The sequence below is a fragment of the Akebia trifoliata genome, chromosome 4 (genome assembly GCF_017979445.1).
Source record: "Akebia trifoliata isolate Shusen 1 chromosome 4, ASM1797944v1, whole genome shotgun sequence".
Lineage (NCBI taxonomy): Eukaryota > Viridiplantae > Streptophyta > Magnoliopsida > Ranunculales > Lardizabalaceae > Akebia > Akebia trifoliata.
Window position 1 is genome coordinate 7096784 of NC_141378.1, and position 17078 is coordinate 7113861.

General features: G+C 33.1%; 1 pseudogene across 1 annotated transcript; it reads left to right on the forward strand.

Annotated features, from left to right (window-relative positions):
- Positions 1-5356: 5356 nt before the first annotated feature.
- On the forward strand, positions 5357-10063 carry LOC147403397 (inositol phosphorylceramide glucuronosyltransferase 1-like; annotated as a pseudogene). The gene is made up of 8 exons (XR_015177188.1): positions 5357-5572; positions 5805-5925; positions 6026-6210; positions 7270-7434; positions 8100-8207; positions 8769-8907; positions 9006-9152; positions 9786-10063. The product of XR_015177188.1 is annotated as an inositol phosphorylceramide glucuronosyltransferase 1-like (transcript).
- Positions 10064-17078: the final 7015 nt, after the last annotated feature.

Sequence of the window (17078 nt, forward strand, 5' to 3'; positions counted from 1 at the left end):
GGTCGTAATAACGCAACTCATATATATGTATATATATATTTTTTAAAATTTTACATAAGTACGATTGTATAAAGATCAAAACATCCTTATTTTTTATTTTATTTTTACAGTAGGAAAATAAAATAATAAATAGTTTTGAAGAACATTAAAAAAAATCTAAAATTGAATATCCCATGAAGCCTGTAATGTCAGCATATATATAAATAAATAAATTACTTAATTGGAATATTGGATCCCAATCTAATTGAGTAATAGTGTACCCTTAGAGCATCTAGAATGGACAAGTTAGTGGGCGTGTTAACGTCATAAGCTAAAATTTAACCAATAAATTTACTCCAATGGACAAATTAGTGGATTTGTTAAGGGTGTGAGATGCTAATGTGTGTTAACTATGGGTAGCAGTTTGGCTAGTCACGTCAGTTTGTTAATGTGTTAGTTTTGCAAACAATAGCAAACAATGACAATTTTATTTGTTTAAAAAAATAAAAAATAAAAACCAACAGTTGCAAAAAGGTGGTTAACATGTGTGCACTAGTATGTACATTGGAGTTCTTGGACATGGTAAGGTACTTCACTTGTTAAAAATGGGCTAATGTCTGACAAAAGTGCCTACGTGGCATCTTTAACTTGTGGATTTTAATATCTCTATTGGAGATGCTCTTAGTTATCATATCGAAATGGATCAACTTTCCATTGAAAACCCTTGACAATTTTATAGAGAGCCTATCTACACAAATTTATTTTATTTTTTTATGCTGATTTGCGACCATATCATGTTCACCTCATGCCCACGAAATGCAATATTATTGTTACTTGAGTATCATCTGCATCGCATGTGCCCTTCGGAATTTCAGATTATGCTCATAAAGCTAAGTGGAGTTCCAAATAACATTTTCTTCTAATCATACCTTCAATTTTTCAATTAAATAACATAGAAAACCATCTGAACTCTATAGTACATGCCAAGGGTAAAGTAGTCCTTCAATTTTTAAAGTTCATTTAACAAGTATAAACATTTGTTATTCTCTGTATCTTCGCCATTTGCGTGTGTTTAGGTGCGTGGGAGGAGGGTTTTAATCCTCCACCCTGGGTGCATACTATCGGGACTCCATCAGTATATCGCTCATGAAATGTATCTATAAGCTCTTTAATCTTCTTTCCTCATGTCGCATGTCTTTCATAGTCTTCAGGGGTAGAGAACTTACATTATTTGCTTGAGAATTTTGATATATTTTGAGTTTCCCTATAAATTTTTGAAACTCCTCCTCACTCTATTCAAGTGTTTATTAGAACTTTTTTATTTGATTAATATTCGGAAGTTGCCCCCACGCCCATTGATGACATTCCCCTTGACTTAAGTCTCTTTTCATAGCCCAAGATTTTTCACCTAAAAACCAATCTTTATGTTCTTCAACCTTATCGGGCAACTATACTTTGCCCCCACTACAAGAAAATTGTGGCTTCTCCCCTATCTTCTTGGTCGAAAATCGTCCTCATCCACCTTGATCACCATGAGCAACATTTTCAAAATGCTTGTTAGTAATTCTTGGTACCCGCTAGCAAACAACAACGTAACCAGTCACAGACAAACATCCTGATGTCCATTTGAACACTTGTTCAACCTCATGGACCTGCCGTAGCCAACAACAATCATGGTTATCATTGGATTAAAAAATTTGTCCTTGCAACACCTACATATAAGAATCATGGATGTACACTGAATGAATGGCTCCTCATGAGATCATTATCAAAATGGTTACAATACATTGCCAACAAGCCTAGGTATGTATTGTAATTTTTGTGCCATCAGACACATTGTTGATCGCGCATTCTATGTGGTATTTCTAGGAACACTAGAGTCGCATTGCCATATATGTGTACTTACATATGGAGTGGCTGACATGACTCTCCAAAGGAATGGCATATGTTCTATATTTATCAAATTCATTGAATAATGAGTATGTACTATGAGTAAGGGACTCCAAGATCATGTGACGAGTTAAAATGATGTTTATATGCAACAACCACCATGGATTTATCGTTCTTGCATGACCAAATTCTATGTATGGCTTACACAATCAAGCTCACCCCTTCTCCATTTTGGTTTAAGAATGTTGTTGTAGAGCTGACTCATGGACATTAATTAATCACACAAAGCTGTTCTTCTCAGTTTTTCAACCCAGTTGTTGATTTGCTTCTTAAGGTTGATGATATCATATCAACTTGATTTTTGATTTCTGATTTGGTTTGATTGGTTCTCTCTACCTCGGAGCACTAAAGGCTTTCAATAGATGACACTAACTCCTAGGGATTGGAGCAAACATTCCTCTTTCTTAATACATACATGCTCTTGCATTGTTATTATCTACATAGCCATTCTCAAAATTCCTACCACTTTGTGCCCAAAAGTTATTCATGTTTGATGGATCTCCCTTTTGATGATCCTATAAATATAACTGACAATCCCAACTTCCTCAAAAGTTAATAACATGAAAAAATATCTGTCAACTTTCCATGTGGTAAATACCATAAAAAGTTTTATTGTAGAAGATTAGATTTCCATATCGATTCTTGTTGGTTGAATTACAAGAATCCAATTAGAGGATACACAGAAAACAATAGAACGCACTCTTATAAACTAGCTAATGGAAGATACAATGAATCACCTTACAATGGTCTCTTTTTGAAAGTTTAATGGTCGCCATTTGAATATGATACAATGCATCACATTAGATAATGAGCCTTGCTACAGTGACTCGAAGTAGCACTATATGTGCAGAGAACCATCAATTATCTTCGAATGCACAAGACTTGTATATCGAAAAAGAGTCATGATAAACATACACGCTGATACATACGTGATCTGTACGCGACTGACGTGACAAAGGCATAGAACCATATATTTTTTTTCTTCAGGATACACAATGAAAAAGATCTACGGTTACATGTCAGCCAGGTACATGTCAGTGTGGGGTTTTATCATTAATCCTTAAAAAAGAAAAAAAAGAAAAAAAAGAAAAAAAAGCATCTATGATTTCTACACACTTCGTCCTTGAGTTATACTACTTCAAGTGTTATTTCAAGTCACGTTAACATTTTTCATTAACAATTCACATCATTATGGTGTTTCATATTTAATTAAAATGACTAGATTATCATGTTATCATGGTTTAGAAGCGTATACAGGCCCTCGAGACTAGTCCTCAAGATGATCAATATAAATCTTCCATAACATTGCAGAACATATAAAATTACAAAAGGTTTGGCTCAAATTATTGTCTGAACAGTACGACACTCCTTCAAACAATTTCAGCAATTGTTTATCATTATGATTAGACTCGTATAAAATCTTAAACCCAAAAAATAAAAAAATCTAGCAAAAAAGAACGAGAGCACTTCTATTGGCATGCAAACTTTTACTTATTCTCAATCATTTAACTTTCTTTATTTTTAATTGGGGTGCCAATAATAGTTATCTTAAATAATTTAAATATTTGTTATCTATGTAAAAAAAAATTGTGACTAAAAAACTAATCTACCTTACAATTAAAAATATATATGTACTTATTTAAGTAACTAATTTTTAACCAGCTTAAATGAGTCTTTGGCTCATCTGACCTGGGATAACTCGAACAAGTGAACTCGATATAGACAAGATTGAGACCCTCATTAGCAATCATCTGTTTTATTTGTGAAGATTTATTTTTTTGAATAAAAGTATTATACTTCCGAACACTTGAATCATTTGAAAAATTCGAATATTTTAACAAGAAAACGAACTTTTTAGAAAATAATTTTTTTTATGAATACTGTATATTCAATAAAAAAAGATTACATTAAGTTAAGTTACTTACGAATTTCCTATTTCATCCATCGGTTGGACTTCTCATTCTCTCTATCGTCTCTACTCTCCAACAACCCATTCAGGCAGGTCTCTCTTCTACTCTCTTTTCAACATATTGATGAAAAGAAATTAAAAAATTAGACCTGAAAACAATATGGAAGTAGATCTAAAATCAAATAGATCTTTGCAACTTTGTAGAGAAGTAATACAATTTTTTTAAATTCATTCTCCTTTCATATTTTTCTTTCTCTTAATAATAGGAATATGCACCTCTCTCTCTCTCTCTTTCTCTCTTTCTCTCACGTGCATTCATTCTAACTCAAGGGATGTTAATATATTTTGTTAGATTTTTTTTTGTTTTAGTTAATTATGTCTTGGATTTTTTTCAATGGTTGCTTGAGATCTAAGTTGTAATTTTTTAATTAAGTTGTAATTTTTTTTTATTGTTTAAATCTTTTCAAGAAATTATATGATTAAGAATTTTATTAGAATATTGTAAATCTTTTATTAGATTTTTAGATTGATAATTAAATCATCATAGTAATTTGCTTAATTACCCAAGTGGATGAGGGACTAATTATTTTTTGAACTATAATTTATCATATGTAATATGCATGGCATGCATTCTTGATTCTAGAGTCATAATTGAAAGAGTTGTGATAATTTGATTGTCTCACGTGACAAACTCAATCGGCTGCCTAACATGACAAATTCGGGAATCATAGATCTACGTTCCTCAAGATACATGACTCCCTCGAGATACACTTTTTTTTAAATAGGGAAGTGTAGTAATGTATCCCAAGGAGCGTAGATCTACAATTCCCAAACTTGTCAAGTTAGGGTAGTCGATTGAGTTTGTCACATGGAGTAGTTAGATTATCACGATTCTAATTGAAAATCTCCAAACTCGAAAATCATTGGAGTATGATGATTATATTATTATGCATGTCATATATAATGTATACATACTTCCTTGTTTACTGAATTTTTTTCAACCCCAACGTGAAATAAGAATCGTGATAATCTGCCTATCCCACGTGGCATACTCATTACTCAATCGACTCCTTGACGTGACAAGTTCAAGAGTCGTAGATCTGTACTCCTCGGGATACACAGAGTCGATTGATTGAGTAACGAGTATGCCACGTGAGGTAGTGCGATTATCACGACTCATCGAATAAAACTCATATTTTAATTTTTTTATTATTCCGTATTCCAAATGGCTAAGAAGGGTCGAGACGATCGGGTTCTCGCAAAATCTGATTTTGAAAGATTTTCAGGTCTTCTTCTTCTCTCGGGTTCTTAGGTACCTGGTGTACTCTACTCCCACGCTTTAAAATTCTAACCTCTGAAACTATTTTATTATCTTCGAATCCATTCACAACTTTGAATTTCAGTCACTCCTCCCCCATGACCTGAATTATTTACTAACCCCTCCCTCTATCCTTCCCTCGCATTCAAAATTTTCGATTTTTTCTTTCCCATCCATTCGATCTTTGGTTATTAGTTAGGATGAGAATGAGATCGAAACTCACGAAATTAGGAGTTTTGGGGATTCTTTTTGCGTTATTTCGATCTCAATCTGCTCGAGTTCTTGGGAAATCTCAATCAGAGGCATATGTTACTCTGCTTTACGGAGATGAATTTGTTCTTGGTGTTCGAGTTCTCGGGAAATCGATTCGGGACACTGGATCATCTAAAGACGTGGTTGTTCTTGTCTCTGATGGCGTCTCTGATTACGCTAAGAAGCTCCTTCAGTTATAAATTTAAACGAAAATTTGGGCTATTTTGAGTAAAACATCTGTTTTTCCCCCCCCACAAAATATGTACATTTTGTTGTTTGAAGCAAAAAAAAAAAATGGCGATCTGAACTGGCCCTAAATCTTAATCTGTTAGTTTAATTTGCTGAAAGAAAGTTTTATTGTTGTTGATTGTGTTTAATTCTGCATAATTCGAGTAGGCAGATGGTTGGATTGTGAAGCTTATAAGTTTATTGGCAAACCCTAATCAAGTACGTCCAACAAGGTTTTGGGGAGTCTATACCAAATTAAAAATATTCAACATGGCGAATTATAAGAAAGGTAATTGATTTTGCTTAATTTGATTTACCAAAGATTTGCATTGGTTAATTATACATGCGACATTGTTTTTGGTGAGTTACGTGAATTTGTTTTTCAGCAGTCGTGTATCTTGATGCCAATACTATTGTGGTTAAGAGTATTGAAGATCTCTTTAAATGTGGCAATTTTTGTGCCAAACTTGAAGCATTCTGAGAGGATTAATTCAGGAGTCATGGTAGTGGAACCATCTGAAGAGGTTTTCGAGGATATGATGAGCAATGAACACATTGCAGTCTTACACAGGAGGTTTTGTTTTTGTGCAACTTTTGCTTCTACTAATTGTACTTTTTTATTCATAATCTATGTCATTTTTTGTTTGTTTGTTTATTTGCAAAGATTAGGGTGATGATTTTAGTGGCTAGGTTCCCTCTATTGATAATTATCTTCTTTTCTTTGTGATATAATAGATACTTTTAATTGGGGTAGTTTCCATTGAAAATGTATAACAAGTAGGGAAGCTCAGACTACCCTTATTACCACAAACATATAAGAGAAACACTTTCCTTACTTAGTTTGATTTCAGCTCTTACTAATGATCATTGAGGTCAAATGGATCATCAAATTCGCAATCAAACTCCACAGCCCTCAAAATTTCATGGAAAAACTCAGATCCAAAAAAATATTTTTTTTGGACTTGATCCAAGGTTTTGAAAATAGACGACTACTGAACTCCCAAATTTAAAATAAAAATTCAACGGTGAAGAATAACTTCTTTTTTTCAAAGTTCTTAAAATTTTGTCCTCTACAACCCTGTGACTTGGATACCACAAGGTGAGCTCAATGAGCCTGAGTAAGATTTGAAATCTTACTAAGTTAGTAAGACTAGCCTTACTCAACATCTAAACATGTTGCTAGAAGTGTGAGGTGCCCTCTCACCTTTCTTTGTAATTCTATTTGTTAGTCTTTGTTCCTTGTTCTTCTGTTGATAAATATATTATTGAAAGAAAAAAAAGTAGGTGTCTGGTTCTTGAATGACAACAAAAAATTCAAGAAAATATTCCAAATTACCTATGAATCCTGGGATTCCTAGGAAACTGGACCCAAGTGGAAGATTTATTTAACTATGATACTAGGCTACTCCATCAATTCAACCAAAAAACACATAATACTAAGTAGCTAAAATATTTTATGTTCACTTCGCTGTGATTGGAGGTGGACTTTTTCAATGAGAAACTTGACCAAGGCATCACAGCTGTTTGTGTCCTTATCCCCATTTGTTCTACAGCGTTAAAACAAATTTCTTCTTCACTGCTTTTTTTTTCCGTTTTTTTAATCCCTAATCCTGATGTGCTTTTATGCTAGCAGGAGATCAGGGATTCCTAAATTCATATTTTTCTGGATTTACCAATGCTCATTGTTTTTTAGCCAAACTTACCATCCAATGTGATAAATTCTAAACAAGTGCCTGAAATGGAGCGCCTGTCTACTCTATATAATGCAGATGTTGGTCTCTACATGCTGGCCAATAAGGTGAGTGATACCTTGAGCTTCTAATCAGTGTGGTTTTCTTTTGTGCAATTTTAATGTGCAAGATTTAGGCATTTAAACTATAACTGTTTTTAATGACTACATTTCATGAATTTTTTCTAGACCAACACTTTTCACTTTTATCGCACCTTCATAAATATGAAAGCATTATTGACCATGCCTATTGAAGCTTTGATAACAAAGGCATCACATTCAAATTTGATTGTACAATTTTATTCTATTCTATTTTATTTTATTATTACTATTTTTTTGGGATAGGATTTGAACCTAGGGCTTTGGGAACAACACTCCACACATCTCATCAACTTAGCCAAGTTGGCACTTCTTGATTGTACAATTTTTAATAGAGTCATGATGACCTGACTCAAAAAAAAAAAAAAAAAAAAAACTCAATGCACAGAACCATAGATTTTTTTCCATATGATTCTGTGCACATTACACGTGAGTTGAGTATATTTGAGTATCTTTTTTTTTGAGTCAGTTTATCGTTATTCTTTTTAATACTTAGTTTGACAAGGACTTTCATACTTCTGTTAATCAACCACTTGACTGATTCATACATAAAATTAACTCATTTATGTTGCATTTGCTTTGGTTTAAGCTTTCTGTTGAACCTTACGATCTCCTTTTATTTATTGCTAATGCAGTGGATGGTCGATGATAAAGAACTTTGAGTTATTCACTACACCCTTGGCCCACTCAAACCATGGGATTGGTGAACAGCATGGCTCTTAAAACCTGTTGACATCTGGCAGGTGTTTGATTTGAACTCCATTATTTTTTTGTATGCTGCAGCTTATTTTTGTAAATGCTTATGGGTACACAGGCAGTTTCATGGGGATATTGGTGCGTGCGGTCATGCACGTGTGATGCATGCCACATGCCAGTGCTTGTGCATGTGGTCAAATGCTTATATCGGCACACGAGCAGTTTCATGGGAATGTTGGTGTGTGCGGTCATGCACATGTGAGGCATGCCACATGCCAGTGCTTGTGCATGTGGTCAAATGCTTTTGTGGGGTCATGCACGTGTGAGGCATGCCATATGCCAGTGCTTGTGCATGTGGTCAAATGCTTTTGTGGGAGCACACACAGTTTCATGGGAGTGTTGGTGTGTGCGGTCGTGCACATGTGTGAGGCGTTGCACATGCCAGTTGGGTCTTTGTTGTGGTGGTGGGGGTTTGTGGGTGTGAGCACGTATCAATTCTCATGCTTGTGAAGCATTTGGTTTATTTAACTTTTTGAAGCAGATAGTGGAAGAAGACTGAGACATGTCTGGAGTATATTATTGATTTTCTGTGTTTGCTGGTGCTTCAGAATGGTCGGGAACTACTTGAGGAATCTCTTCCAGGAACAGGAGGGGGCAAAAAACCCTAATGAAGATCTCCTAGTAAAAAAAAAATTTCTCCTTCCTCTATTTTCTCTGCTTTTCTGTTACTATCGATCTTTTATTCAGGTTTGCACTTTCAGGACTGGCTTTTCTCTTAGAATATAAATAAATACTCAAGCATGGATCCAATAACTTCTGTTTTTTTTTTTTTTTTATTGATGCAGATTCAAAAGGAATTCTTTAGTTCATTTTGTAGAAGCTCATTATTTGTTAATGTTAGACAACTCTACAGCAGTTTCAAAGTGGGTGGCAGACTTACTTATGCTGGTGGTGGTGTTTCCTCACCACCTATCATTAATCCCATACAACAGGTCAAGTTACTGTATTTTTATTTGTTTGAGTCACACTAACTGAGCTTTTTTTAACTAATAACCGATTTATTCAAATTCTTCGGAAAATTTGAATCATTGTGTTTACAACATATTCTTCAACAATGATGAATATCAAAAGGGTTGTAGGCCATTAGACTTTCTAGTTGATGGGATCCCGTGGAATACTCTCTTTAGATGTTGATAGTAGATATGGTTTTCTATATAAACATGGATCTTGAAAATTTTGTTCTCTGCCAAGAGTATGGATGCCCTTTTGAAACATGAAACTAGTTAAAGATTTCATAGGAAGCAGTTATTTGTACAACAAATTGCAGTATCTTGTTTTGAAAATTTTGTTGAAGAACTTTTCTCTTTCAGTCTTTGACAAGGGCAATATACAAAAAGAAAATTTGATAGAGTTTCCTATGGACAACGATACAAGTCTTACACATAAAAATGATTCAAAATGTCTCTTGGTATAAATTATATTGGATTATTGACCCTCTTTTCCTCATATGGTTTTTATATGAAACACCGAATGGTCATAATTATGCCTTCTTAGTTGTGTAAAACAAGAAACTTTCGTCATTTCTGTACTATTAAAACTCTTTTTGTGTGTGTGAAATTCAACAGTTCTCTGATGGCACACAATCCAATATACCTGCCTACTTGGGTGGAATTTCTGTTTTGATTTGCTTCATGGCTGCTGTGGTGTCCCTTGCACTCGCAGTTGCAGTTGTTCCTCCCCAAGTGATGCCATGGACGGGTTTACTTCTGACTTATGAATGGTCATTCACAATATTCTTTATGACATTTGGCGTTTATCTTCATTTGATTTATTAATGGGCACACTTCAAATAACTAATCCCAATTTGTGTTTAATACATTCCTTTAGTGGTGGTCTCTCTATGTGTTGCAGGTCATCATCAGCAGTCATGTATTTGTGTTTTTCAACATGGTATTATGGGATAGGGATGGCATTTCTAGCTATTGCGGCCCCTTCATTGCCATGTCTTTTAGGGATCACTGCACTGTTTCTCAGGTAATATGGTATTTTTTTTTCATTTTATTATTTAAAAAAGAAATAGGGAGAAACAAATATAGCATCATCATTGGAAATGCTCTAAGCTGTCTCCTTTGCATTTTTTGTTTCCCTGATTTTTTACTACTGTACATATTTCCCTCCTGTTTTGACTTGGGAATTGAATTTAGTGACTGCTGGAAAGTTGGGCACATTTTTTTCATTAACGTTTCCCAAAAAAATTACTTAAAAAATATTGATAATTGTTTGCAGGTTAGGTTTGATGGTTGTGGGTGGTCTAGTATTAGCATCTGTCATGACATATGCTTCAGAGCACCTTGCTATCACAGCATTCTTGAGAGGCCGTGAAGTTTATCGGGCAAGAGACTGATGTTTCTTATGTTGATTGGTCGATTCAAGTAGATGATGGAAACTATGTGCAGTGCATGAATTGCTCCTAGTCTGTATTTTTGTTTTTGTTTTTGTTTTTCTTTTTTCCTGTTTCGTTTGTACAACATAGCAGCCATTTTTCAACCCCGAGGGGTTGGCTCAATAGCAATTTTGGACCGATAAGCGGTTAATGCCCATAGGTCATGAGTTCAATACCCAATATGAGCAATAATTCCTCAGGGGCCACCCTTGAGGGCGCATTCACTTACCTAGTGTGTGTGATGTGCAGGTGTTGTACGTACCTGGACCTCTCCACTTATTGCCAATTGTTTTTGAGTTGACCCCTAAATTTATTCATTTGGTATCGTAGTGGGCTTTCTCTCCTCCACATCACCAGTTCATATCTCAGCCTAGTCTTGGCCCACACGTGTGGGAGGGGGGGGGGGGGTATTGAGTTTAGTCCCATTGGACACAAATTGCCTGGTCTCTCTTGTTATGAGCTCTGAGCTGTTGGGCCTCTGGGACCCCCAAATTTATTATCAAGAAGCATTTTGCGTTTCACTCAAGTAATTAATTTGACCATAGAATCGTTGGTGATTTGTTCAAATGAATCTTGCGGACACTAATCTCTAGTTGGAGTTTTGTCGAAAAACCTTGACTAGGTACATAAATTTTTCGACTGGTAGTGTTGCAACCTGATGACATGTGACTGATATCTTCTTTGCCTATAGAAATAAAAACCTTGGAAGATATGACTATTAAGAAGAAACAGAACATCTAATGAGTCTTAAGAAACATGACCATGGATAACCCAAGTAACTAATAGGAGCACGGTCTAGAAGTATGTATTAGTGGGAGTGGTACCGACATATCGAGTGTTATTAAAAAAATCTCTGCTACACAAAATCGCCTTACATGAAGTGGCATTTGTATGTCTCAAACACAATAGATTAACACGGAAAAAATAAAAATAAAAATTCTTTTGGACCCATAACATATTCAAGTGTGGTCCATCCCTTACAAAAAAATGATCAAATCAAAAAAAAAAAAAAGAACCTAAGAAAGAATTAAGTAACTTAGAAAATGTGAGGTGTCACAATACTTGCATCACTAGCTTATTTAAACGAATTTAAATATGATTTGAAAAAAACGGATCTTCAACCATTCCTATTGTGAGACTAGGAACATACTACTTTTTTATTTTTTATTTTTCTTTGGAATTTAATGATTGATGATATAAAACCATAATGAAGCTTTCGAATTATTCAGGACCTTAGTTTTATTGTTTTAAAATAATAAACTGTGTAGTTTACTTCTTCCATCTGATACTTCAAGATTATTTTATACAGATTCTTGCAAAAGTTAAAAATTAAAATAAATATAATCATCAATAATACAGAACCGCCCATTGTTTTCAAATTAAATGTGTAACCTCGGACTAGATGAACACCACAAGACAAAATAAATAAATAAATAAAAATAAGTAATCTCATAAGAATTTGGATGACTCACCATGTTAACTACGCATGTGCAGTAGAGCTCCCCCCCATGTATTCTCAATATTTATTTATTTGTATATTTTATTTATCGGGTGTTTGTCATGGTGGTTGTGATAATTGTATGAGCTTGGATTAAACAAAATTAAAATGTCCACTCAGAGCAAATAGGTTGAAATAATTAAATGAGAAATAATTTTTCAATGGTACGTTAAGGCTCACATTCTCCACGATGTTCTTAAGGTGGCCTACACACCTATACAACTCAAAGATTTCGGTTTGTTTAACCTTCATACCTTCACCTCCCAGAATTCAACAATCCACGACCTCAAAGTTGTTTGGCAATGTGTCAAACCAACTGAGCTATGGGTCTAAGTCAAAGAATCTACACCTAAAACAGACACAATTATGCTGACATGCAAAAAAATAAATATAATTGAATTAGTTAGTGATGCATGAAATTAATTGATGCATCGTTGAATCCTAATTGAGACTAAAGTTTTCACTTGAAAACAAGGAATTAGACAATATAGAGATAATAAAAAAAATTCATTTACAGTTATAAGATTTGAATAAATTATTAAACTCGGATCCTCACATTCAACTAGTAAGACTAACAAATATACAAAATACATAAAATTAATCAACCCCCCCTGAAAAATTGAGTGCCAAGGAGACTCAAAAGATCACAAAAACGGTGTGAAAAATTGAACAATCTACTAAAAATGCTTCCACCCTTGTTGCTTGCAGCTTCCATGCTACATTGTTGGATTGGTTTAATTGTTGAAATTAATGGGATGAGGGAAGAGGAAAATCAGACGACGAGGGAATTATGGGAATTTCTCCCAGCACGTGCGTAGTGATTTACACTATCTTATAGGCAGCTAATGGTCCTCCCCATTTGAAAAGATGAAGTTGTTGAATTTGTAACAAATGTGACTCTAGGATATAATAGATTCTAGTTCACCAAATATTCAATGTTCTCTTAAAGTTTCCACTATTTTGTAGATGAATGCATCAAATCAAGTTCTCTCAAAATTAATTTCACAACTGTGTAAAACATGAGAACCAGTCGGTAAACATTCTTAAAATATAAAATTTCAATTCATGTGAAAAAAATAAACAACCCAAAAAAAAAATTATACATTTTTCAGACCACAAATCCATATGAATCAATCAAAAATCATTTTTTCACATTTTTAAATTAATACAACAAATACCAGATATTTTCACAAGGGTTGAGATCCTAGACTCGTGAGGGTAAAAAACATGTATCAATCATCCAAACACAAAAGCTAAATATTGGAAAAGAAATAAAATATCTTGAGAATATGCCCCACATTCCTCGCATAAATAATCAAAATTTTGAATTTTGGATACAAACGATTGGGATTGCTTGTTTGTTTACTGGTTTTTTTTCCATGAATCTAGTGATCAAGCTCTTTACATAGTTTGTCATTATGGTAAATAATAAAATTTAAATGAAATTTAATTATATATACACATGTAAATTTATCTAAGAAGATATATCAATGTTTTTGGTATAAATTTCCTGAATTTTTTTAAATAAAAATAACATATATTTACGATGATCATTGATCGTCCTACAGTACTCTTAGTTTTAAAACCAAGTGGAGGGCATGTGAAACATTGGTCGCACCTTTTGCAAGTACACCACATGGGTGGCTCATTATGAATTGTAAATTGATGGGACAATTTAAAAAATGAAAGCTATTTCATAATTATATGAGCACAGGCCAACTAATCTAACAAAGACAGGGAGGCAAAAAGGCTTACTAAGCCTTAATCACCTTCTACAAATACCTCGAGATTTATAAATAAGTTGATTTGTTTAAAAATCTCAAAATCTTTTTGGAAGATGGATGTAAGGCCTTTTTCCTCATTATCTTAGCAAAGAAAGATTCTCAAAGAATCGTGATAATCTGATTCCCCTCTCTAATATGCACCCCCATCACAAAATTATAGATCATTTGAATTAAGATGCACAAAATGATTTTACATATCCTGAAATAAATGAACTACAATTTTACGATGAGGGCGAATGTCAATGGGAGACGTCAGAAGGTAAGGTTGGCTCATCTATAGGTTCACTAAACATACTTAAAATGGGAGACGCCGGAAAGTCATTATTCTTTCTCATATGAGAACCTACAAATTTATGGAGGTGCATTTGTAACATAATTTTTTGATTTATTCAACCATATTTAGATAATTAGTAAAGTTTGACGGAAATAATAATTTTAGGAATAAAAAGAAAGTATGAATTATAAATATTTGAATAAATTTATAAAAATAAAAAATTATGTGACAAAATTTCGGTGTGCAAGGTAATTTTCCTGAATTACAGGGGTTATTCTGTACAATCGAAAATAAATATTGAAAAGGCCCACCAGAGGCAGATGGAATTGTACAGAGGATGTTATAGCACCATAATAAAACTTCAACTTTTCAATGTTTGATTTTATAAAGCAAAGAAACAGTGGAGACACGTGGATTGCAATTGGACACGTGGAAGTAGAAAGGGACGTTTAACTACATCCGTACGCATTATCTCTTTCGGATTATTCCCTTTTTGTACCTTCCATTGTCCGGAATTCCTCCCCTTTCAAAACATAGCCTAAAACCTAGCAATAATTACAACCCATACCCAGTCAGTGTTTGCTACTTTAAAATAAAATCACATTTTGATTATATAAATAGGGGAGGAGTTCGAATGGCCATCTTAAGGGCTTGAAAGGTTAGGATTAAACTGATTTTTTGTGAAGATAATCTCTACGATGAAAAAAATTATCTTCATCAAAAGTTAATCTAATCTGAAAATTTTAATTTCATCAAAATTATTTTAAAATTATAAATCATCAACTTTTTATCGAAAAGTTGTAAATCATTTATGATAGACTTAAAAGGTTGCAGATTCGACTGATATCTTATGAGGATTTAGAGATCATCCTCACAAAAAATCAGCTTAATCCAACACTTTTAAAATATATATATTTCGTACGACTTAAAAAAATATATTTATTTTTTATATCAAATTCCTTTTATATTCCAAAGACATTTCTCCATCTCTTGACCTTCTCTCTAAACCCTAATCCTCGGCCTCTTTCTCTAGTTATTCATCTTTTCTCATAAGTCCAAATTCTAATCCTCTCAATAATTGTAAAATCAACCATCTTCATCTTTATTTTCCAAGCAGTTATCCATTCCTAACCTCCCTTACACCAATCAAAGCCATAAAATCCTACAAACGTCATTTCATTATGTTACTTTCTATAATTGTTGCCTCTACTCTAATTCAATCAAGGAAAAGACTTTCACCTCAAAATACCGTACCAACCATATTGAATTTGATAAAATGACCTCTCAATTTCTCTCTCATTTTAAGATTTCAAAATAATTCAAAATTTTTCAACCTCAATATTTCTTTTTATACCTTACTTACATATTAAAGGATCTATACCCCACCTTTCGATGAGGATTTAGTGTTTTTTGGTGCTCTGAGACATGTTTGTGTTGAAGAAATATGTACAATGTAATAGAACGATGTATTTATCAGGTAATAAATTTCATCTTATAATTGTTTTGCATTCAACCCCTAATTTACTCTACATGAATTCTTTATATGAGGAAATCTTCAACCCCACTTAGGTACACGGTTCATAACATAGTGGTTTATGTGGTACTTAGGAGTTTGATGGGTAAATTGGAATCTCGATTGGTCTATGCTAGGACATTTCTTACCCCTAATTTTGATAAGACTTGATGTAGCATAAAGCGCTTAATAGCGAGACTACGCAAAATCCTGCCATCCTATCCCCACCCTAGGTACAATAATGAAACCTTTAGCGCTTAAACTCCTATTTGGGGGTCTACTTTCTAGTATTCTAAATAGAAATCATTCTTTTTCTAGTAATTGGTGGCATCTGTCAAACCTATGTTACAAATATTAGGATTTATGAATGATTTAAATTTTTTATATTTATTTAAAAAAAAATTAATGTTATATTCAATTTTATTATTTAATATATTATAAAGATTTTTTTGTAATTTAAAACATTAACTAGTTTATTTTGTAGATAATATATAAAAATTATATTTCTCTAATATTGAAAAGCAAAAAAAAATATAAGTAACCTGGTTATAGAGGTCATGGGATTATGGGATCGTAATTATATTAATTTTGATATAAATAAGGTTAAATGTAAAAGTAGTGGCATTTTTTGGAAACACGTGATAAATTAATGGAAAATGATTAAAACACCCTCATCTAGGACATCTTGCCAAAACAAAAACAAAATAATATAAATTTTTAAGTAAAATTTGTTTAAATAAAAATCAAGGATACTTGATGATGAGGGTATTTTGATCATTTTCCATTAGTATATGATACAAGTCCCTAGTCATAAGTGAGAGATGCATTAATATGCCTAATCATATAAAAATTGGCCTGTAAGTATCACTTTCTTAATGATATTAAAGCCTCCTCATCCTCCTATTGATAGCATATTGCTTTTAGCTTGGAAGCATTATTTTAATTAATTACCACTTGATTTATGAAATGATGAGACACCACTTTTTCTCACTTTCCTATCTATACTTAATTCTAAATGACTAATCCATTAGATTGGTGGAAATTTCTGTTTACTTCACCTTTTTATCGTGGTCCAATGATTTTAAAACAGAATTTGGGATTTAATCGGAATCCATAGATCGATTTAACGAGTTAAATCTTTTTAAAACCATTCACATTGATTCAATATTATTAGCGATTACATATTTATAGTTTCATGTTTTCAAAGAGAATTTCTATTGACATATTAATTGTTTTACTTACAACACTCTAATTCTTTTCCAAATGCTCACTTTAAAGAAAATGATTGAATTCTATTTTTCTTCTCTTTTAAAATTTCTCTTCAAAGAGAGAAATTGATGAAATTTGTTAGAATTTAATTCGTGATAAATCTTTGAAATCTAGGAAAAAAGGGAAAGAGATCAAAC